Source organism: Puma concolor, chromosome C1 (genome assembly GCF_028749965.1).
Source record: "Puma concolor isolate L17-30 chromosome C1, mPumCon1.1.hap2, whole genome shotgun sequence".
Taxonomy (NCBI): domain Eukaryota; kingdom Metazoa; phylum Chordata; class Mammalia; order Carnivora; family Felidae; genus Puma; species Puma concolor.
Genome location: NC_141674.1, coordinates 59,250,175 through 59,273,675, shown reverse-complemented (window position 1 = coordinate 59,273,675; position 23,501 = coordinate 59,250,175). Strand labels below are relative to the sequence as shown.

The 23,501-nt window shown below is 37.0% G+C and overlaps 1 long non-coding RNA gene across 1 annotated transcript in view; it reads right to left on the bottom strand.

Moving 5' to 3' along the window:
- LOC147578098 (uncharacterized) overlaps window positions 1-23,501 on the bottom strand; it is a 68,704-nt gene that overhangs the window by 3,910 nt on the left and 41,293 nt on the right. Inside the window, exon 4 of the long non-coding RNA XR_015254798.1 lies at window positions 3,891-4,168. This is a non-coding gene — a long non-coding RNA (uncharacterized LOC147578098). The remainder of the gene's footprint in view (window positions 1-3,890; window positions 4,169-23,501) is intronic.

The following is a 23,501-nucleotide window of genomic DNA, read 5'->3' as shown; positions in this document are numbered from 1 at the left end:
TCAATCTTGCTATAAATGCTTATTAGTTTTAGTAGTCCTCTGAATCCCGAGTATAATAAACACAAAGAGGTATACACCTAGACATATCATATTTAAACTGCTGAAAAACAAAGACAAAGAAAATATTATATACAAGGGAGCAGCAGCATAATTAAAAGCTCATTCTTCCTCAGAAACAAAGGAGACTGGAAGACAGTGGTGTAATTTAAAGTGCTGGGGAAAAAACAGTTAATCAAGAATTCTAGATCAAAACTATTCTAGGCAAAACTGTCGCTACAAATGTAACTAAAATAATGACCATTCCCATATAAACAAAACTGAGAGAATTCATTACTGACAAATTTGATCTAAACCAAAACAAAACAAAGCAAAACTAAAGAAGTCCTTCAGACTGAAAGGAAATTTCAATAGATAATAACTTAAATCAAAAACAAGGAATAATGGGGTGCCTGGGTGGCTCAGTCAGTTAAGCATCTGACTCTTGGTTTCAGCTCAGGTCATGATTTCAGATCAGGTTATGATCTTGCGGTTTGTGAGTTCACGTCCGTGTGGGGCTCTGCTCTGACAGTGCGGACGCTGCTTGGGATTGCCCCTCTCCCTCTCTCTCTGCCCTACCCCCACTCATGCTCTCTCACTCTCTCTCTAATTAAATAAACTTTTTCTTTAAAAAAAGAAACAATAAAAAGCAGGGAAAACCTTAAGTATGTGAGTACATATAAAATAAAGGAAAGAGAAGGAGGGAGACACATGCACACACACACAGTGGGGTCAGGGGGAAAGTGAGGGGTGAGAAACAGAGAGACAGAGACTGAATTTCTCTTTGATTCTCTTAGTTTCTCAAAGAAATAAATTTTTTTTCTGTTCTTTCCCTAGAATTTTAATCCTCTTAAAATGACATTAAAACTAAAAATGTTTGATTGACTTTGACTGCAGTGCCTTTTGGAGACTGTCCATGGGTTTCCGCATCCTAGACTCCTAAAACTTTCCTGATTGTTGCCTCACTATTTCTTTTAATTCTACGAGCTGCCCAATATTCATCCAAGATATTCTTTTCATGCCTAGGTTAGTCCAAAATTTTGTGTTGTTGCAACTAAAGGCAGTTAGATAATATTTCCTTCTCAAGAAATAACAGTAGTTAGTTTTTCACCATTTATTCATTAAGTCATTATATTTATTAAACAGCCACTGTGGTAGTTTCTGGGGTTACATTAGTTTAAAAGATAGGTATGTTTCTGACCTCATAGAGCTAACAATTATCCAGATGATCAGAAATTAAACAAATCATATTTATTTTCAATTAAAAAACATAATACACTCTACCAAAGAAAAATATTATGAGAATAAAAATGGGGTATTTAATTTCATATGGATAGTCAAAGAAGACCTCCCTGATTTTTTAAAAATTGAGATGCAATACAGAATTTTCCAGAGATACAGATTATGGGATATTTAACTAGCTTGTCTTTTAATTGGTTGTATCTGTAAATCATTTTCAAATCCCAGAGACACTCCATGAAGAAACACAGCACACTTTTTTTTCTTCATCTATTGTCTACTCATCAAATGAAAAAAATTGTTTATACAAAGCTGATCTCTCTTCAATCCCTAGAGATAGGCTGGGAGCATATTTATATTATGGAAACACTTGATGTTATTGATCTGTGGGTAGTAGCCTAGTTGGAATCTCTCTTTATAAAAGTTTTCTCCTTCTATATCTTACTAATTGTCAGGGAAAAAAATGACATGACTACAGATCTTTAACATGCCATCCATTTAAAAACAAACTGCATGCCTGCAAGCCACAAAAGAAGGTCAAATGAAGAGCCTCAGTGTCAAATTGCCAACATTCTCTACTACTTGAATATTTAGGCCATTATTTTTAATTGCATCTCTAGATACAAAGAGGGTCAGCATGCCATATTTTCAAAGGGATGCTTAAAACTTAAAAGGAAGTACTGTGTGAACCATGAACAATTTACCAAGCCCAAACTTCAAGCATCATATAGCTTTATATAAAACATGTAGTATTTTTAGTTGCAAATACTGTAACATTTGCAAACTAGCAAAATATTACTGATTTTCATACCAGTGTAATACTTTCAGTAGGTGCAGTAGAGATGGACTCTATTGTAAATTTTTTGCAAAATGTTTATTATCTCAGAGACATATGTGATATAAAATACATCAAAGGAAGAATTATATTTATTATGAGAGAAAATATATTTTGTAAATGTAAAGCTTTGTAGCTGCAAAAAATGGCAACTATCCAAGTATAAATATCGGTGCCTTTCACACAAAAATATTGTAGCTGTTTTGGTTTAAAATATTACCCTTTAAAAACATTAAGCAATTGTGCGAATAGATTACAGGTAGGATTTTTTAATCATAACCATGATTAAAGCAAAGCCAGTTCTTATCAAACATGGATGTAATCACCAAAACTTCTATTTAACATTATACTGAAGTCTGGGATATATAAAGATGGAAGAATAATACTTATCTTTATTTATTCTTATATGTGATATGTGATATATATTTTATAATATAAATATATTTATCATAATTCATTTGCATTTATGAATAATAATCTACAGAAGAACTAAGACAGCCTTTATTTACAGACATGTTAGTGATATATATAGGAAGCCCAAGAGTGTCTGTAGGTAAATCAATAGAATTAATAAAAAGTTCAGAAAACTCCTAGATATGAGATCAATATACATAAATCAATTGCATTTCCATAGATTCTGAACAAAACTTTTAAAATATCATTTTAAAAGATATTATTCCAACAACAACAGCATTTTAAAGGTATTTAGGAATAGGGGTGCCTGGGTGGCTGAGTTGGTTAAGCTTTTGACTCTTGGTTTCAGCTCAGGTCATGATCTCATGCTTCATGAGTTCAAGCCCCACATTGGGCTCTGTGCTGACAGTGTGAAGAGTGCTTGGGATTCTGTCTCTCCCTCTCTCTCTGCCCCTCCCATGTTCTCTTTCCCTCAAAATAAATAAATAAACTTAAAAAAATAAATAAAAGTATTTAGGAATAAATATGTGCATGAATTTAAAGGAGAAAATTACAGAAGTATTGAAAGCATTAAAGAAAGACTAAATATTTGTAGTGCTACATCATGTTTATATACCAAATGGCTCAATATCATGAAGATGTCAAATTAATATATAAACTTAAAACAATTACAATGAAAATCCCAAAGTGATTCTAAAATTTGTATGTAATAGCAAAAGGTCAAACTACTCCTAATGAAAATGAATAAGACGGTGGCTTATTTTACCATAGATATTAAGACTTATCATAAAGCCACAGTAATTACAACTGTGAGGCAGTAACACAGAAATCAACAAATAGTAGTGAAACAAAATAAATATTCCAGAACAAAATATATAATGAAATTTAATGTATTACAAAATCAGTGTGGCAAATCAATGGGGGATAAAATGGAGTATTCAACACACGGGGCTGGGGTTATCCACATGGAAAAAATTAGACTTGAATTGCCACTCCATAGAATACACAAAATAAATTCTATGAGCTTAGGGTCAGCAGATGAAGAAAAAACAACCAAAAATGGACTTTTTACTAGGTTCCACAGTGACCGAAAGCCAAGTCCCTAAATATACTCCTATTCTATGTCATCCCTAGTGGTTCTGTTTCCCTGATTGTACCAACCTTTGTAACAAGCCAACTTGGCTAAACTGAACTGTGTTTCCTGGAATTACTTTCTCTGCAGTTTAGTGGTTAAGTTTGGTCACCAGAGAAACTTGCTTGAGATTTGAGAGGAGGAAGAGAGTAGGAGCCATATTTACTCTCAGAAAGTCAAGGTAGGCCAGGCCCTACCATGGCTTCTACACATTTTTGCAATTTGGTGGCTGACCTTGTTGGCATAGGCAGTAACAGAATTCCACATATTCTTGAGCTCCAATAGGATATCTTCCTTAAGATTTTCCATATCCTGGATCAGGTGCCATTGTAGCTGTGACAACAGTGGCAGCCAGGTGCAGGGCCTCCTCAGCTGCAAGTTGGTGGCTTGAAAATGGGGAGAGGCTAATGATGCCCAATGAGGAAAAAGGCAGGTTACGGCTTGTTCTGCATAGTTCTGGTTATGCCACCTCTCCAAAGTTCACATCTGTCACTCCTTCCCTACTGGGTACTCTGGGAGGATCAGTAGCAAATGCAGGATCAGTAGGATCAGTACCAAATGCAGAAAACAACAACACAAACAAGACTTTTTACCAGATTCCACAGTGACAGAAGGTCAAGTCTCTAAATAAATTCCTATTCTACATCATTCCTAGTGGTTCTTCTTTCCTGATTGTACCAATACACCACCTCAATGTGAGAGGCAAAATTCTAAAATTTTAGGCGGTGATAAGGGAGATATTTTTGTGACTTCAAAAGAGAAACTTTTAAAAACCTAGACACAATATCATAAAAAATGACAAATTTGATAACACAATCATTTAAAAATCTTTGTTAGGCAGAAAAGATCATTTAAAAATAAAAAGGCAAGTCCCAGACTTGGGACAAAATATTTGCAACACATTTAACTGAGAAAGGATTAGTATCCAGAATATATATATATATATATATATATATATATATATATATACATATGTGTGTATATATATATATATACACACACACACATATATATATACATTATCCAGAATATATATATACATATATATACACTCTTATGCATCAATCCAATAAGAAATAAGAAAAGGATACAAATGAGGAATTTCCCAAAGGTTTATCTCAAGTGGCCAATAAGCCTATTAAAAGATGATTTATCTCAGTGATAGGAAAACACCAATTAAAAGTACAATAAAATACTTTTCACAACTGTTGTATTGGTAAAAACTAAGAATTCTAACAATATTGAGTGCTGGCAAAGATGTGGATAAAAGCTAACACCTGCATATTGTTGGTAAGAATACAAATCCATAAGACCATCTTGAAGAAAACTTTGGCAATAACTAATAAAGGTGAAGATGTAACTACCCTAATCCAGCAACTTTATTCCTAGATATACACCCTGAATAAACTCTTGCTTGTAAACATAAGTGGACATATATTTAAAAAAAACAAAAGTGAATTCTCAGCAGGACTATTTATAAAGGCAAAACTAAATTTTCCATTAAAAGGAGTTAGATAGATGTATTGTGATAAATTTACATAATGCTATGCAAGAGTGCAACTGAATGAACCAAAGTTACATAAATCAATAAGGAGGAATCTCATGAACACACTATGAGGTGGATAAAGCTATAGAAGAATACTTAAAGAATGATGTCATCCATATATAAATAAATCCATATAAAACAATAATGAGCTACATGAGGAGACAAGATGGTGGAACAGCATGGAAGTTTTTTGTGTGTTTCGCGTCCATGAAATATAGACAGACCAACACTAAACCATCCTACACAGATAAAAAACTGACTGGAGGATTAACACAACAATCTGCACAACCTGAACCACAGAATTCAGCAGGTACACGGTGCAGAGAGGTGAATTTGGGGAGCAAGAAGCCACTGAGGGTAGGGAACTGGTGGGGGGGAGAATACAGGAAAAGCACCCCTCCCCAAAAGCAGCTGGAGAGAAAGTGGAAAATTGGAAACAGCCGCAGGGACTAAACTAAAAAGGGAGAAAGGAGAAAGGAGAGGGTTTAAATTCCATTAAGGCTGTAAACAAGGGGAGCCAAGTCTGCAACTCCACAGCTCCATACCTGGTGGTGCTCTGGTGGGAAGGGCGAATCCCCAGGAACAGAGTGGGATCTGGGAGGTTCTTGGGCCACACGGGGAAAAGTGGTTCCACTGCTGGAAGGACATTTGGTAGAGACTGTTGAAGCCACCTGGTCCCAGCAGACCCCAGAAAACGGCCACATTCACTGGTGCTGGAACAAGGTCGTTAAGGGTGAAGCCTGGTGCCAGATGTGTGTTGTGATTTTCCATAATCCCTGAAACGCTGCTGGTACACTGTCTCGCGAACTTTTCCTGGGGCGGGCTGGCACCTGGCCACAGTCTCAGGGCACTGGCAGCAGCAGGGTCCAGCAAGCATTCCTGGGTGCAGCCGACATTCAGCCAGTGCTCATTCAGCCATTGCTCAGTGAGACCCTCCCACAGAGGGGTGGGACAGGTCAAAGCCGCAGTCCTTCAGAAGTAAGGGGCTGGGAAAAGCAGCCGCATCTGAGACAAGACTCAGGAGAGAGGTACTGTCTGGGGCCTGGTCACAGAGAGTGAAAAAGCAGGGAGTGGATGAAAGCTGAAGACAGAGGATGGGTGCACGATTGCTGATCGGGGAGAACAGACTGGGTAGCTGGGGGGCGCCATTTTCACCATTCCCACGCATGCACATGCGCACCTAGGAGCCCCGCAAAACTCCACCCCAGTAGGCTAGCAGCACCATCTAGTGGAGAGCGGAGCCGTCACACGGAGCCCTGCCCAACTGGGCCAACTTCGCTGTTCAAGAACACAAGTCTCACCGCCTATTTAGCTTCTGGACCATAAAACACTACCTAGACTGACATAGGGGAAAATGAAGTAATTCCAGTCCTACTTGAATCTGTTAGCAGGTTCATCTATTCATATTTCTTTCCTTCTTTTCTTTTTCTTTTTCTCTTTTACACTTCTTTTCCTTTTCTTGAATACAGAAAGAGAAAAAATTCATTTTTATTTTCAATTTTTATTAACAATATTTTTCTTTAATTTTTATTACTATATTTTTTACTTTTGTGTAAATTTTTTCAAATTCTATTTTACTTCCATCATTTTATTTTAGTCTACTTCAGTGTATTCACCTTTTCAAATTTTCAAACAATTTCCTTTTTATTTCATTATCTTTTTTCTCTTTTTTGCTTCTTTTCTTTTTCTTGAATGCAGAAAGAGAAAAACTTCATTTTTATTTGCAATTTCTACTAAAATATTTTTATTTAAATTTTTTACTATATTTTTGCTTTTATGTAAATTTTTTCAAATTCTATTTTACTTCCATCATTTTATTTTAGTTTACTACAGGGTACTTTTTCAAATTTTCAAATGATTTCCTTTTTTTCTTTCTTTTTTTTCTTTTCTTTTTTCTCTTTTTCATTTCTTTTCTTTTTTCTTGAATATAGAAAAAGAAAAAGTTCATATTTATTTTTAATTTTTATTAAAAATATTTTTCTTTAATTTTTTTCTACTATATTCTTTACTTTTGTGTATATATTTTCAAATTCCATTTTACCCTATCATCTCATTTTAGTCTACTTCAGTGTATTCATTTTTTCAAATTTTCAGACGATTTGCTTCCCCCCCCTTTTTTTCTCTAATCTGTCAAACCACTTTCAACACCCAACCAAAACACACCTAGGATCTAGCATCATCTATTCGATTTGTATGTGTGTGTGTGTGTGTGTGTGTGTGTGTGTGTGTGTGTTTAATTCTTAATTTTAAATTTTATTTAATTTTAACTTTTTTTAATTTCAATTTTTCTACCTCATTAATTGCTTTTCTCCCTTCAAAATGACAAGACAAAGGAATTCACCCCAAAAGAAAGAGCACAAAGAAACGACAGCCAGGGATTTAACCAACACAGATACAAGCAAGATGTCTGAACCAGAATTTAGAATCACAATAAGAAGAATACTAGCTGGAGTCGAAAATAGATTAGAATCCCTTTCTGCAGAGATAAAAGAAGTAAAAAGTAGCCAGAATGAAATTTAAAATGTTATAACTCAGCTGCAATCACGGATGGATGCAGTGGCGGCAAGGATGGATGAGGCAGAACAGAGAATAAGCGATAGAGAGGACAAACTTATAGAGAATAATGAAGCAGTATAAAAGAGGGAGATTAAGGCAAAAGAGCACGATTTAAGAACTAGAGAAATCAGTGACTCATTAAAAAGAACAACATCAGAATCACAGGGGTCCCAAAGGAGGAAGAGAGAGAAATAGGGGAAGAAGGGTTATGTGAGCAAATCATAGCGGAAAACTTTCCTAACCTGGGGAAAGACACAGACATCAAAATCCAGGAAGCACAGAGGACCCCCATTAGATTCAATAAAAACCTACCATCAACAACATATATCATAGTCAAATTCACAAAATACTCAGGCAAGGAGAGAATCATGAAAGCAGCAAAGGGAAAAAAATCCCTAACCTACAAGGGAAGACAGATCAGGTTTGCAGCAGACCTATCCACAGAAACTTGGCAGGTCAGAAAGGAGTGACAGGATATATTCAGTGTGCTGAATCAGAAAAATATGCAGCCAATAATTCTTTATCCAGAACACTGTCATTCAAATAGAAGGAGAGATAAAAAGTTTCCCAAACAAACACAAATTAAAGGAGTCTGTGACCACTAAACCAGCCCTGCAAGAAATCTTAAGGGGGACTTTCTGAGGGGAGAAAAGATGAAAGAAAAAAAAATATATATATATATGTATATATATATATATATATGTATATATATATACACACATATATATATTTTTATATATATATATAAATATATATATATTTTTTATATATATATTTTATATATATATATATATATATATATATATATATATATATATAAATACCAAAAGCAACAAAGATTAGAAAGGACCAGAGAACACCACCAGAAACGCCAACTCTACAAGCATCATAATGGCAATAAATTCATATCTTTTAGTACTCACTCTAAACGTCAATGGACTCAATGCTCCAATCAAAAGACATAGGGAAACAGAATGGATAAGAAAACAAGATCCATCTATCTGCTGTTTACAAGAGACCCACTTTAGACCTAAAGACACCTTGAGATTGATGGGGCGCCTGGGTGGCGCAGTCGGTTAAGCGGCCGACTTCAGCCAGGTCACGATCTCGCGGTCCGCGAGTTCGAGCCCCGCATCGGGCTCTGGGCTGATGGCTCAGAGCCTGGAGCCTGTTTCCGATTCTGTGTCTCCCTCTCTCTCTGCCCCTCCCCCGTTCATGCTCTGTCTCTCTCTGTCCCAAAAATAAAATAAATAAACGTTGAAAAAAAAAATTAAAAAAAAAAAAGACACCTTGAGATTGAAAATAAGGGTATGGAGAACCATCTATCTTGCTAATGGTCAAGAAAAGAAAGCCGGAGTAGCCATACTTATATCAGACAATTTAGACTTTAAAATAAAGACTGTATCAAGAGATGCAGAAGGGCATTATATCATAATCAAGGGGTCTATCCACCAAGAAGAACTAACAATTGTAAATATTTATGTGCCAAATGTGGAAGCACAAAATATATAAATCAATTAATCACAAACATAAAGAAACTCATCAATAGTAATGCCATAATAGTAGGAGACTTCAACACCCCACTCACAGCAATGGACAGATCACCTAATCAAATCATCAACAAGGAAACAATGGCTTTGAATGACACACTGAGCCAGATGGACTTAACAGATATATTCAGAACATTTCATCCTAAAGCAGCAGAATATATATGTTTTTCTCCAGTACACATGGAACGTTCTCCAGAATAGACCATATACTGGGACACAAATCAGCCCTAAGTAAGTACAAAAAGATTGAGACCATACTGTGCATATTTTCAGACCACAACATCATGAAACTCGAAATCAACCACAAGAAAAAATTTGGAAAGGTAACAAATACTTGGAGACTGCAGAACATCCTACTAAAGAATGAATGGGCTAACGAAGCAGTTAAAAAGGAAATTAAAAAGTATATGGAAGTCAATGAAAATTATAACACCACAACCTAAAACCTCTGGGACACAGCAAAGGTGGTCCTAAGAGGAAAGTATATAGCAATCCAGGCCTTCCTAAAGAAGGAAGAAAGATCTCAGATACACAACCTAACCTTATGCCTTAAGGAGCTGGAAAAAGAACAGCAAATAAAATCCCAAACCAGCAGAAGACAGAAAATAATAAAGATTAGAGCAGAAATTAATGCTATCGAAACCAAAAACACAAAAAACAAAACAAAAAAAAACAAAACCAAAACCAAAACAGTAGAACAGAAGCTGGTTTTTTGAGAGTTAACAAAATTGATAAACCACTAGCCAGTCTGATCAAAAAGAAAAAGGAAAGGACCCAAATAAATAAAATCAAGAACGAAAGAGGAGAGATCACAATCAACACAGCAGAAATAAAAACAATGATAAGAGAACATTATGAGAAATTATATGCCAATAAAATGGGCAATCTGGAAGAGATGGACAAATTCCTAGAAATATATACACTACCAAAACTGAAACAAGAAGAAATAGAAAATTTGAACAGACCCATAACCAGTAAGGAAATCAAATTAGTAATCAAAAATCTGCCAAAAAACAAGAGTCCAGGGCCAGATGGGTTTCCACGGGAATTCTACCAAACATTTAAGGAAGAGTTAACACCTATTCTCTTGAAGCTGTTCCAAAAAATAGAAACAGAAGGAAAACTTCCAAACTCTTTCTATGAAGCCAGCATTACCTTGATTCCAAAACCAGACAGAGACCCCACTAAAAAGGAGAACTATAGATCAATTTCCATGATAAACATGGATGCAAAAATCCTCAACAAGATATTAGCCAACCGGCTCCAACAATACATTAAAAAAATTATTCACCACGACCAAGTGGGATTTATATCTGGGATGCAGGGCTGGTTCAATATCCGCAAAACAATTAATGTGATTTATCACATCAATAAAAGAAAGGACAAGAACCATATGATCCTCTCAATAGATGCAGAGAAAGCATATGACAAAATACAGCATCCTTTCTTGATAAAAACCCTCAAGAAAGTAGGGATAGAAGGAGCATACCTCGAGATCATAAAAGCCATATATGAACGACCCAAAGCTAATATCATACTCAATGGGGAAAAACTAAGAGCTTTCCCCCTAAGGTCAGGAACAAGACAGGGATGTCCACTGTCGCCACTGTTATTCAACATAGTATTGGAAGTCTTAGCCTCTGCATTCAGACAACACAAAGAAATAAAAGGCATTCAAATCGGCCGGAAGGAGGTCAAACTTTCACTCTTCGCAGATGACATGATACTCTATATGGAAAACCCAAAAGATTCCACTAAAAAACTGCTAGAACTTATCCATGAATTAAGCACAGTTTCAGGATATAAAATCAATGCACAGAAATCGGTTGCATTCCTATGCACCAACAATGTATAGGATAGACAATGTAAGAGAAATCAAGGAATCAGTCCCATTTACAGTTGCACAAAAAACCATAAAATACCTAGGAATAAGTCTAAGCAAAGAGGTGAAAAATCTCTACACTGAAAACTTAGCTTATGAAAGAAATTGAAGAAGACACAAAAAAATGGAAAAAAGATTCCATGCTCCTGGATAAGAACAACAAATATTGTTAAAATGTCGATATTACCCAAAACAATCTACACATTCAATGCAATCCCTATCAAAGTAACACCAACATTCTTCTCAGAACTAGAAAAAATAATCCTAAAATTTTTATGGAACCAGAAAAAAACCCGAATAGCCAAAGAGATCTTGAAAAAGAAAACCAAAGCAGAGGCATCACAATCCCAGACTTCAAGCTATACTACAGAGCTGTAATCATCAAGACATTATGGTATTGGCACAACAACAGACACTCAGATCAATGGAACAGAATAGAGAACCCAGAAATGGACCCACAAATGTATGGCCAACTAATCTTTGACAAAGCAGGAAAGAATATCCAATGGAATAAAGACAGTCTCTTCAGCAAGTGGTGATGGGAAAACTGGACAGCGACATGCAGAAGAATGAACCTGGACCACTTTCTTACACCACACACAAAAATAAACTCAAAATGGATGAAAGACCTAAATGTAAGACAGGAAGCTATCAAAATCCTCCAGGGGAAAACAGTCAAAAACCTCTTTGATCTTGCCCGCAACAATTTCTTACTCAACTCAACTCCCTTCTGGTGGCAAGGGAAACAAAAGCAAAAATGAACTACTGGGACCTCATCAAAATAAAAAAAAATTCTACACAGTGAAGGAAACAATCAGCAAAACTAAAACGCAACTGACAGAATGGGAGAAGATATTTGCAAACGACATATCAGATAAAGGGTTAGTATCCAAAATCTACAAAGAACTTATCAAACTCAACACCCAAAAAACAAATTATCCAGTGAAGAAATGGGCAAAAGACATGAATAGACACTTCTCCAAAGAAGACATTCAGATGGCCAACCAACACATGAAAAAATGCTCAACATCACTCATCATCAGGGAAATACAAATCAAAACCACAATGAGATACCACCTGACACCTGTCAGAATGGCTAACATGAACAACTCAGGCAACAACAGATGTTGACAAGGATGCGGAGAAAGAGGATCTCTTTTGCATTGTTGGTGGGAACGCAAGCTGGTGCAGCCACTCTGGAAACCAGTATGGAGGTTCCTCAAAAAACTAAAAATGGAACTACCCTATGACCCAGCAATTGCACTACTAGGCATTTACCCACAGGATACAGGTGTGCTGTTTCAAAGGGACACATGCACCCCCATATTTATAGCAGCACTATCAACAATAGCCAAAGTATGGAAAGAGCCCAAATGTCAATCGATGGATGAATGGATAAAGAAAATGTGGTACATATATACAATGGAGTATTACTCAGCAAACAAAAAGAATGAAATCTTGCCATTTGCAACTATGTGGATAGAACTGAAGGGTATTCTGCTAGGTGAAATTAGTCAGAGAAAGACACAAATCATAAGAGACAAAACAGATGAACATAAGGGAAGTGAAACAAAAATAATATAAAAACAGGGAGGGGGACAAAACAGAAGAGACTCATAAATATGGAGAACAAACTGAGGGTTATGGGAGGGGTTGTGGGAAGGGGGATGGGCTAAACGGGTAAGGGGCACTAAGCAATCTACTCCTGAAATCATTTTTGCACTATATGCTAACTAATTTGGATGTAAATTTTAAAAAATAAAGACAATAATATATTTACAATGTATTTGAGGAGATATAAGGTTAAAAAATGTAAATGCATTGGAATGATAAACACCTTATTCAGGATAGTGATCATCTTGGTGGGGGAAGAGGTAGGTCATAAAGAAGATGGAGAATCTGATCAGGAAAGACTAGACAGCAAGTTTCAAATCTGTAGGAGCACTGCAGAAGCTGAAGATAGAGTCCCTAGGCAGAAGATCCATAAAAGACTCTCACCATAAAAGACACACATCATAGGAATGGCCAACTAATAAAGCCACTGGTTCTGCCACAACCAAGGACCAGCCAAATCAAAAAGCTACACCCATGGCTGCCAGCTCCAGAACCTCACTGCCAGAAACACATGTAAAATACACTTGTGGGTATTTCCAGTACTGCATCAGGGAATACACCACAGATCTTCACTCCAGAACCATGAAGCCTTGCCACAATCTGCTCCAGCAAATGGGTAATCTGATGCCTACCTCTTTCCCCACATAATTCAATTCTAAATCAAAGTTTCACATAGATCTAGCTTTCAGTTGGTGTAGACTAAATCCATACATCTGTTCCCCGGCTAAAAGAAAAACTACAAAATATAGGGCTTATTCTTTTCTTCTTTAGAAAAATGAGGATGATAGTGAGGAACACTTAGGAAGAGTGGGTATTGAAAATGTGTAAGCAGACTACAATAACAAATTCCATTAAAGTGAGAGGCAGGGAAATTTCAACTTTGCACCTGTATCCTACACTGTTTGCATGTTTTGTTTCTTGTGGTTTGTTTGTTTGCTTGTTTTCTTTTGTTTTTACCATGAGCATATGTTTTTGGGTTTTTTTGTTTTTGTTTTTGTTTAAATAATGTCACAGAAATGACAGGTTGCCTTTCGATATGTAGCTGAACATCTTCCTCATTAACGGAAAGAGAACCCAAGCAATAAAATATGTGCAGAACTTCTATGTGCAAATTCCAAAAAGTCTCCTTAAAGAAAAAAAATTGGGGGCTCTTCTTGTCTTTTTCTTCTTATTTCCTGGAATGTAAATATAATAACTGACTTGATCAGCCACTTTAAATCATAATCAACGTGTTAACGATGTTAAAACAGCAAAAAAGAACCTAGATCTCTACTGAAAATGGAAGCTAAGCTTTTGTTATGTAAACACATGTACGTGAGAGAAAAATAAAGGTCTGTCTTATTTAAGCCATTTTTTGGGCTCAGATTGGGGGTGGGAGGTCAGGTCTTCATTACTTGAAGGCTAACCCTATCCTAACCAATATGGAAAGTAGTATCATTATTTTTAAATCTCCTTAAAAACTAACCTTGAAGACAACTAAATAGACAAATATCTGAAGTCTTGGGATTATGAGTCTTGCCCTTTTATAAATCCATACAGCAAAATGCCATGGGAATTTGCTTAATCTTTTGGATAACTTGATCAGAATACAAGCCTCACATCTCTCCAAATAGTGAGTGACGTTATCTTCTTTCTAACCTATCAAGTTTTTCAATACTTTTCTTACAAATTCTATTCCAAAATTGAATCCATAATTTAAAAGACCCTGTCTAATGTTAACTATGGTGCACAGATCAGCTTTAACTCTTAATTTTACTTCCCTCTTTTTAAATTATTTTTTTTTCAACCTTTATTTATTTTGGGGACAGAGAGAGACAGAGCATGAACGGGGGAGGGGCAGAGAGAGAGGGAGACACAGAATCGGAAACAGGCTCCAGGCTCTGAGCCATCAGCCCAGAGCCCGACGCGGGGCTCGAACTCACAGACCGCGAGATCGTGACCTGGCTGAAGTCGGACGCTTAACCGACTGCGCCACCCAGGCGCCCCTTTACTTCCCTCTTAATACAGTTACAAGTTAATTTTCATAATTATAGTTTAGCTCTCTTTATATTTGATTAATTAAATATTCAGTACCTAATTAATTAATTAAAAATTATTGCAAACCTTCCCTATACTAGGTACTAGGTTAGGTGCTGCAGATACAATGATGAATATGATAGTCCAGTCTACCAAAGGAGCTTAAGGTTTAATGGGGAGGAAATGGGCAGAGAAACCTTTACCATTCATTGTAATAAGTACAACAACACACTATTATTAATGGCACTAAAGTCCTAATTGGAAGATTATATCCTAGTAAAAGCTGATTAACCTGTAGTCCTCTCATTCTTACTTCTAGCTCCTTTAAAAAATTCTTGTAGTTATGCCTATCTCACCATATTATAACTATATAGTCTGGTATCGTTTTTGATGAAAAATTTATAGTCAGTATTTTAAAAATATCAAACTTATGAGTTCCATTTATACCTTTGAAGGACAGCAACTTTTCCCTAAATTTTTAATCACCTGAAAACTTTTCCCTAATACTCAGGTAAAATAATGTAAAAGCATACATTGGTAAGTTTCAAACATTACCCATTTTCTACTCATTGACTGCATTTAAAGCATGTTCTCTAGATTGGCTAAAACTAATTGCCTTCTCTTTACAATCGCCTCATCAATAGTGAACTCACATTTTACAAGAATGCTTTCTAAGCCATTAATCTTTAGTTTGTGAGTAAAAATATGATATGAGGTAGGATCAAATCTTCCTGAAAACTAGATACTTTACATGTATTGTTTCTTCTTTATTTACAATAATTATCACTTCAAAATAACTCTGCATCTGAAAATTAATGGTCTGAGTATTAGGTTATAGTATGGGGGGTGAAGGTATCTTATTTTTTTAAGTAATCTCTACACCCAACATGGGGCTCGAACTCATGACCCCAAGATCAAGAGTCACATGCTCTACCGACTGAGGCACTCAGGTGCCCCAAGCTTAACCTACTGGTTTAATGCAGTATACAGTTAATGATCACATAACAATGGGAATTCATTATGAGAATTAGCACAGTATTGAGGAAGCTGAGGCATTTCAGTAAGACTTAGTGTGTAAGCACAGTCATGCTTGACCATAAGCACAGCCATATATCTCTTATTCAATAAGCCAGTAAGCTGCATTATATTTTTAAAGGCCAGATACTTGGGGGCAAAACAAATGGCTAGCATGAAAGGTCTAAGCCAGCAGATAAAATCACATAATGAAAAAAGTTTAAGGAAAGAAGTGGAACGTGAATTGTGTGGCTATCAATAAAAGCATAATATTGACATACTACTTCTTTGGGAGGCAGTGGGGAGATTTCAGGAGGAGTGGTAGGTTGAGACAGCCTGGATCTCATGAGACACAAAGCAGCTGCATGCTAAATGCATCAGAGTTGATGAAGTATACCCTCTGGTAACCTAACAAACAATGAATTCCAATCATCTAACGGAGGCTAAAAATAAGGAATCAACCCAAGGTCTCCTTCTTTCCCATTGAGCCTAATGCTGGTGGCATTCTGCAAAAAGAAAGGACTACACTGTTTAACTTTAAATTCTCAAAAATATTCTATTACAATAGGTCTTACATATTTGTATGACTTTAAATATCATTAAAACAAATATATATCATTGATATATATATACATATATGTGTGTGTATATATACATTGTATGTGTGTGTGTGTGTGTGTGTATATGTTTAAAACAGTCACCAGATGTGTTAAGAGTTTAAACACCAAGCAGTGTTATCCAACAAAAAATATATAAGATACTGTCAGTAATTCTCTTTCTGCTAAATACACTCAGAAGATTTTGGATGGGGCATTTCTGTTACTAGTCAACGGAGCTTAGAAAACTAACATGAACATTTACTATAATTTAAGTAGTTGGGTCTACTTACAACATGCATTCATTCATCATGCATCCATTGAGTTACTGTGTCACATACTACGTTATGTTCTGTAGAGGAGCAAAGTTGTGATATACGAGTCCTATGCTAATACACAAAGACCATAGTGTAGAATATGATAAATGCCTTTAGACAAATAGAGTGAAAGTGCTGTGGTGATCCCAATGATGAGGAAGAAAGAATAACATTTATTCATTCACTCAGCAAATATTTTAAGGACTCTTCTAGGCATTAGGGATAGATTGGTAAACAAGATAGACAGTGACCAAGCCCTTCTGTGCTTTTACAAATGTTAACACACTTTGTCTTCGTGAGAACTCAGAGAGGCAAGTATCCTTCTAAGAGGGTGACTGTTTTAGTGTTTGGAGCATAAATAATGGTCTCCCGGTAGTGTTGAAAGCACATGGCTTAGAATAGCAAGGAAATTCAGTCTCTTTACTCCCATCCTCCCTAGAACAAAGCCCAAAGTGCTAACACATATCAAAGGACCAGTCCTATTTGTTTTCACTTTTTGGCTGGGGATAGAATTTAAAAGCTCCAAATCAAGGAGGGAGTTATCTAAGGTTGATAATTGATGTTCTTGCACAGGACTATTCTTGCACAACACTGCAGCCTCACGATGACTGAGGCAACCAGGAATGGGTTAAACAATGGTTTATATTGAAAACAAGAACCAAATGAAAGCAGTAAAACAACCTCCCAGACAGATCCCGAATATCTGAATACTGCTATACAATGAAATGTTTCAGTTCTGAATGCTAACACGGTGGTACTGGAATTATCAAAATTGACTCAATTATGTGCACCATACTTGATTTTTTAAGGCAGAAAAGACTATTAGATTTTAGGAATATTTTCAGCAAGCAGAATTCAATCAAAATTTATTTTCTGGCTAGCCCAGAGAAGTAAGTTAATTACAATATCTAATTCCATGATCATTCTGAGTAAACCCAGTCGCACTTTATAAATTTAAGAGTGTTAATATTGTTAATAATATTATATTTTCCCCAATCCCTCTAATCCCTTCAGATTTAGAATGATGTCTTCCTTACAACATCTCTTTAGGGACACAAATATTAATGATTAATATTTGGTATTATCTCTGATTACCACAGTATGTTATTCTCATTTTAAAGATGAAAAAACTAAGGATCCACGAGTGACAATATCTGAAGCCACAATTCAAATACAGCTAATAAAAAATCCTTTTGTATACTAATAGTTCTCAACTAAAGCTATGTCTCAGAAACATTTATGGACTTTTCCAAATACAAATACTTGGTACCGTGCTGAGGACTGTGAATCAGTTTCTATAATGGAATCTCCAATTTTATTTTCTAAAATGTCTACTGGTAAATCCGATCTAGTTTAATAGAGTAAAACCTGTCAAATAGCAAATCGAAAGTAAGTTGTTTCTGTATCTGAATAAAATGGGAGCTAAAAAATAATGGGGAGAGTTAAAGAGGAACATTTGTTTTACTGAGCCTGAAAGAAATAGAGAGGAGAAAAGTAGTGCTCATGGTCTGCATAATTGGGCTTTAGAGTGTGATGAACACAACTTTCTCTGATGCCAGTCCTTCCAAGGTGAATGTGATAAGATTACTTGTCCCTTCTAAGGAAGAGCAAGAGGACCAGAAGGAAATGCCATCATCATAATTCCAACTTCTGATTTCTTCCATTGATAGATTAAGGGCCAAGGCCTACGTCAATGCATCAGTAGACCTCATGCTGCCACACCCTGTGCCTATGCCCTGGCTAGACAGACATAGCAGATTGATTGTTGCAGCCAAGTATATATGTACCCTAATAATTCTTCCTGAATCCTACCAATCAGACTTTGCACAGAAGGAGAAATTTATTTGAACTTCTAGATCATTCATTCATTCATCCATTTACTCATTTATTAAGCAAACACTGAATACCCACTATTGTGGGCATGCTTTTAACCACTAAACTCACTCTGACTCCTTTGAGAGCAAGTTTATTAACAACTGTCTAAAACCTTGAGACAATCCTACAGAGAAGCTTCTCATATTCATTAAGTAGGAATAATATTGTTTTGTCAGTAAATGAGAATAAGGAAGGGAGGGAAACAAACAGGGAGGGAAGAAAATGAATATAAGGAAGTTGAGGTCAGAAGCTCATTACAAAGACCACTGGAAGTGCACTCTTCCACACCCCTCCATTCATATTTCAGCCTTATCAGTTGCAACCATATTAAGAAATTATCAACATGTTCCCACTACTGATCTGAAAAATCTGATTCTAACAAGAGATTTGCTATCTTCTCCAACCCACTCCCTATTCAGGCTTCTTCCACTCATCAGCTATGCCATCCCCAGGTGGGTCTCAGGACCACTTTATTGGTTAGTTCATTTGTTGGTTTGCTTGGTTGATTGGGAAATTTAGTTTTTCTCTCAGTTAAGTAAGACTGAAATCAGTATTTGGTGGTCTCCAGTGGTCCAAGAAGGCCACAGTTAAAGTGAACTCTGCCATAGTTGATGTCAGCAGAAATTAACATATTTAACTAGACCCTGTCTATGTCTGTCAGTAAAGTTGTTTGCTTGTCTTTAGTCAGATAAGAGTTCTGAGCAAAGGTTCCAGGAAGAAGAGCGGTAAGAATAGTGTAAAGGGTAGTAAGAAGAAAGGAAGATTGGTATGTTCCCTTTTAGTGCTGTGCACCCTGCATAGCAAAGCAAATAATAATCAAACTTAAGACAAGGACTTAAAAAGCTGCCTTTAGATTTGTTGTCAGTGGTGAGAATTAAACTAATTTTCTTTTGTCAAAAGTGAAAATATGTTTATGCCAAAAAATTTCAGCATGAAAAGAGATAAAAGGAAGTTGTATCCTTGTATTATTATGAGAGAAAACATGTTTTCACTCAACTCTTTGCATAACACAAAATTAAAATGGGGGGGGTTGCTTGCTTAGAGTGTTGAACATAGTGCCTAGAACATTGTGGATGCTCAGTAAATATTTGCAGAATAAATGAATAAAAGAAACATCGTAAGAAATTATAGCAGAGAATTTTCAAGAATTCATTTATTGTAACTTCAAACAAACCGAAAGAAAAAAAAATGTGATCTTTGGGAAAAAAACACTTATCTGAAACATGAAATCTTTGCAAATAGTATATTTATTTCAGTTCTTTAATGAAACTAATTTGTAATGTGAGTGGCAGAAAGGATGAAACTTTTCCACCCTGGATATAAATAAGAAAACGTCTTTACTTAATTCCATTTGTTTATCTCAGAAGGTCTTCTGCCTTTACTTACTAAATAGTCCCTTTTTTTTTCAAAACACCATAGAGAAACTCACTGAGCCTTAATCAACTATTTAAAGAGTAGCTATTCTCTTCTATTCTGGCTCTATAATTACCAATTATATATTTTTTTTTCTCAAGAAGAAACACTTCTGGACTTATTTTGATTGATTTTTATCAGGCAGCTCTCTTGCATCTTTAAGTAGCATCTTTTATAAAAGAGCTTCAGTTTTGCCTAGTTTATGCTAAGAATAACATTTGTAGTTTTACTTATTAATACATTCAAATGTCTCATTCGTGTTGGAAAACAAAGCCATAATTTAAAAAATGAGGAAAATATTAATTAATTCTGCTTTTGTGCAGTTTGAAAACCAGATCAGTTAAACACCATTTCCAAGAAAACTGAATGTTATTCAGGGACTATTAGAGCCAAGCTCGTCTCTGCTGGCTTACTTTAGTTTTCCACATTATAAACAACAAATATTTGCAGGTTCTTCCTCAGTAAATCCTGTTTTCCTCCTTATCATGTGCATGATAAAACAAGAAAAATATGGCATTGATTTATTTCCTCAATTTTAAGGAAAGATGAAAAATCTACCCTGTGAAGGGAGGCAGAATGTGATTCTTCAGTGCTATACTCAGTTGTGGCATTTTTGTGGAGTAACTAGAGTTCCTGGAGCCCACCCAAGAAAGGGGCAGTGGGGCAGGGCAGGGGGTGTGGAGTGGACACAAGCATGAAGCAAGACTTCCAAGTATTCCCCCCAAGTGTGGCATATCTAAGGCAGGTTTGGAGAGGTAGCTGGTACTTCTCTTCAGCTACAAATACATTTGAATCAAAGAATAATCTTGGATAGACAGTATGCCCATCAGTTGCACAGCCCTTCCTAAATGATGCTGGATAGTTGGAGCGCTGATGACCATGTCAAGGTAGTTCCTACCTAGACACTACAGCCTTTACTAGGTGGCCACTTGGGTTCCTCAACTGTTATAAAACTTCTTAAACCTGGTATCTTAGAAATGGTTGAATCACAGATCTAAAGCAGGAGTTTCTCAACCATGAGGATACATGATAAAATCTTGTGGGAAATGGTTTTCCAAACTACACATACCTGCGTGGTGCCAGGTCTAGTCGCTCCAGATTCTGAGGCAGCTCCCTTGGGCACAGATAAGAGCCAAATACAGAGAATGAACAAGGGGAGACAGTGGGGAGGTAACTGAGTGACACTGATTTTACTCCCTCTCTGTTAATAATTATATTTGCTTGTTAGCATTAGACTTCCCTTTGGTCCATGTCCTCTGAGAGCAGACTCTTAGCATCTTGTCTCTGTGGTACACTACGTTAGGTCACATGGCTACCGAGTTAGTATCCTCACATGTAATACTTGATGTTCTGAGTGGCTTTCCCCAGCTATAGGACCACAGGTTAACAGTTTCACAGGCCACATCTTCTTTTGGTCTTTCTGAATTGAACACCTGATCTCACAGTGGTGACCTCATCCTTACTATTTCCTCTTTCCAATGTGATATGTCTCCAGGATGGCATCAATCCCCACAAAACTCCATGAAATACCCATTCCTAGAGCTCCCCCGTTTCCCCCTATATTTTTTGCCACACATTCTCTGCATCCTCTTCATCCCACTGCCGCTAATTGTTCCTTACATATGGTATTTTCCAGGCTTCTATTCTTAACCACTTTCAATATTAATTCTTCATCTGCCACATCTCTTAAGTGTTCCTAATCCAAGTTACTCAACTGCCTGCTGTTTTTCCCACCCACTTTACCAGACAATCAAACAACATACTCCAACATATGAAAACTTTCCAGATCAAACTCATTCTTCTTCTTATTTTTTCTTATTCCAGTCCTTTTACCTGCATCCCTCACTAAATTGTCATATCATTGTCTACCTAAAGAGTCACAGAAGTACCATTAGATCCTGTCTAATTCACTCCTCAAGTTTAATGCCACAGGGTCCTATTAATATTACCACCTACATCTCCCTCACTCTTCACTGTCAAGTCTCTGCCATAGATTAGCATCTTCTCCTGGATGAAACCATTGAGCTCCTCCACCCTTTGCCTCTCTGTCTCTGGATGACATTTGTCTCTCTGGCTGGGTATATTTATTACTTCTCTAGTCCAGGTCTTTTTGATGAGGTTTTCTGGCATAACTGCTTGGGTAACAATCCTATCAGTCTTATCACCTAGCACCCTCCCTCCCACGGAACCTTATGCTCCCCTAGGGAGAAGTGGTGTGAACAGAGTACAGCCTCATGCTCCATCAGAATGACTGCTCCTTTGCCACATTTAGCCCTGCTATTGAACCTACCCCTCAGCTTACACTTATGAGTTGTTTCTGCCAAGGATCCTGGTGATTTTCCTGCATTCATACTCTTGGAGAGTGCTCCCCCTTCTCTGAGCCATCCTTTCTCCCTCTCACCCGCTTACTGGGTCTGTCAGCTGTATCTGTAATAAACTCTTAATTGTGGATGAGTTTATGGGCTTTCTTATGAGGCTCCTGAGACCTAGACAAATCAGGGAATGTGGCTGGACATCTGTTTGTGTCCCTGAGCATGCTATCACAGTTAAGGAGACAGCCTGCCCAGAGTGATTGGAGGACTTCCAGGAGGGTGTTTCCTAATTCCACTTGCTGGCACACCAGGGAGATACCTCCAGTCCAGACCAGACACACACTGTTACACACAATTGCTTTAAAGCTCCAGGACAACAAAAAGGAAGTTGATTGAGAAATCTGATTTCACAAGTCATATTTGACTCATCTGTAGTTTGTGGCCCCCCTCTGCTTTTTCTAGACTGCTTCTCCATGTCAGAGAACTTCTCCCAGCCCTGCCTAACACCCCAGGATTCTGCAGTGGCCCCCAAGCACAGTAAGCCTCATTAAAATTCAGGCCCAAGACTAAGAAAAACCCAGAGAGAAATAGAAATTCCTTCTCCAATTGTTCTGAGGAATGCCTTTCCTAAATGAGGAACACCTGAAACACTCACTCTCTTGAAGGGATAAAGGGCCCACGGAGGTGTAAACTAATCCAAAGGACAAACAGTATTAGAATCCAGAACAACACAAGAAAAGCCTAACATCTGTCCAAGACATTAACACACCCGTAACAGAAACACAGTTTCTTTTCCAAAAGTGCCCACTGGCTGTTGGATAAAGTCCAAACTCCTGAGCGAGGCAGAAAAGACCTTCCCCAACTGGCAATAACCAGATGTTCTAGTCTCATATTCTGCCTCCCCACCTGACCCTCTCCAACCTTCACTCACCCACCACTTCATCATGCTACCCCACCACCCTTCCCCAAGCAGGCCATGCTCCCTGACTCGCTGCCCCGGTACTTTCCACCTTCCATACTTGAAGAGGCCTGTCATGTTCTCTCTGCAATAGGAAAATACACATCGTTTCTTCTTTCCAACTTCTCTCAGCAAGCTTTTCTCTTTGTTTTCTGGACTTCCACGACTTCTTCAAGGAGTTTCGAGTAGTCTCTAT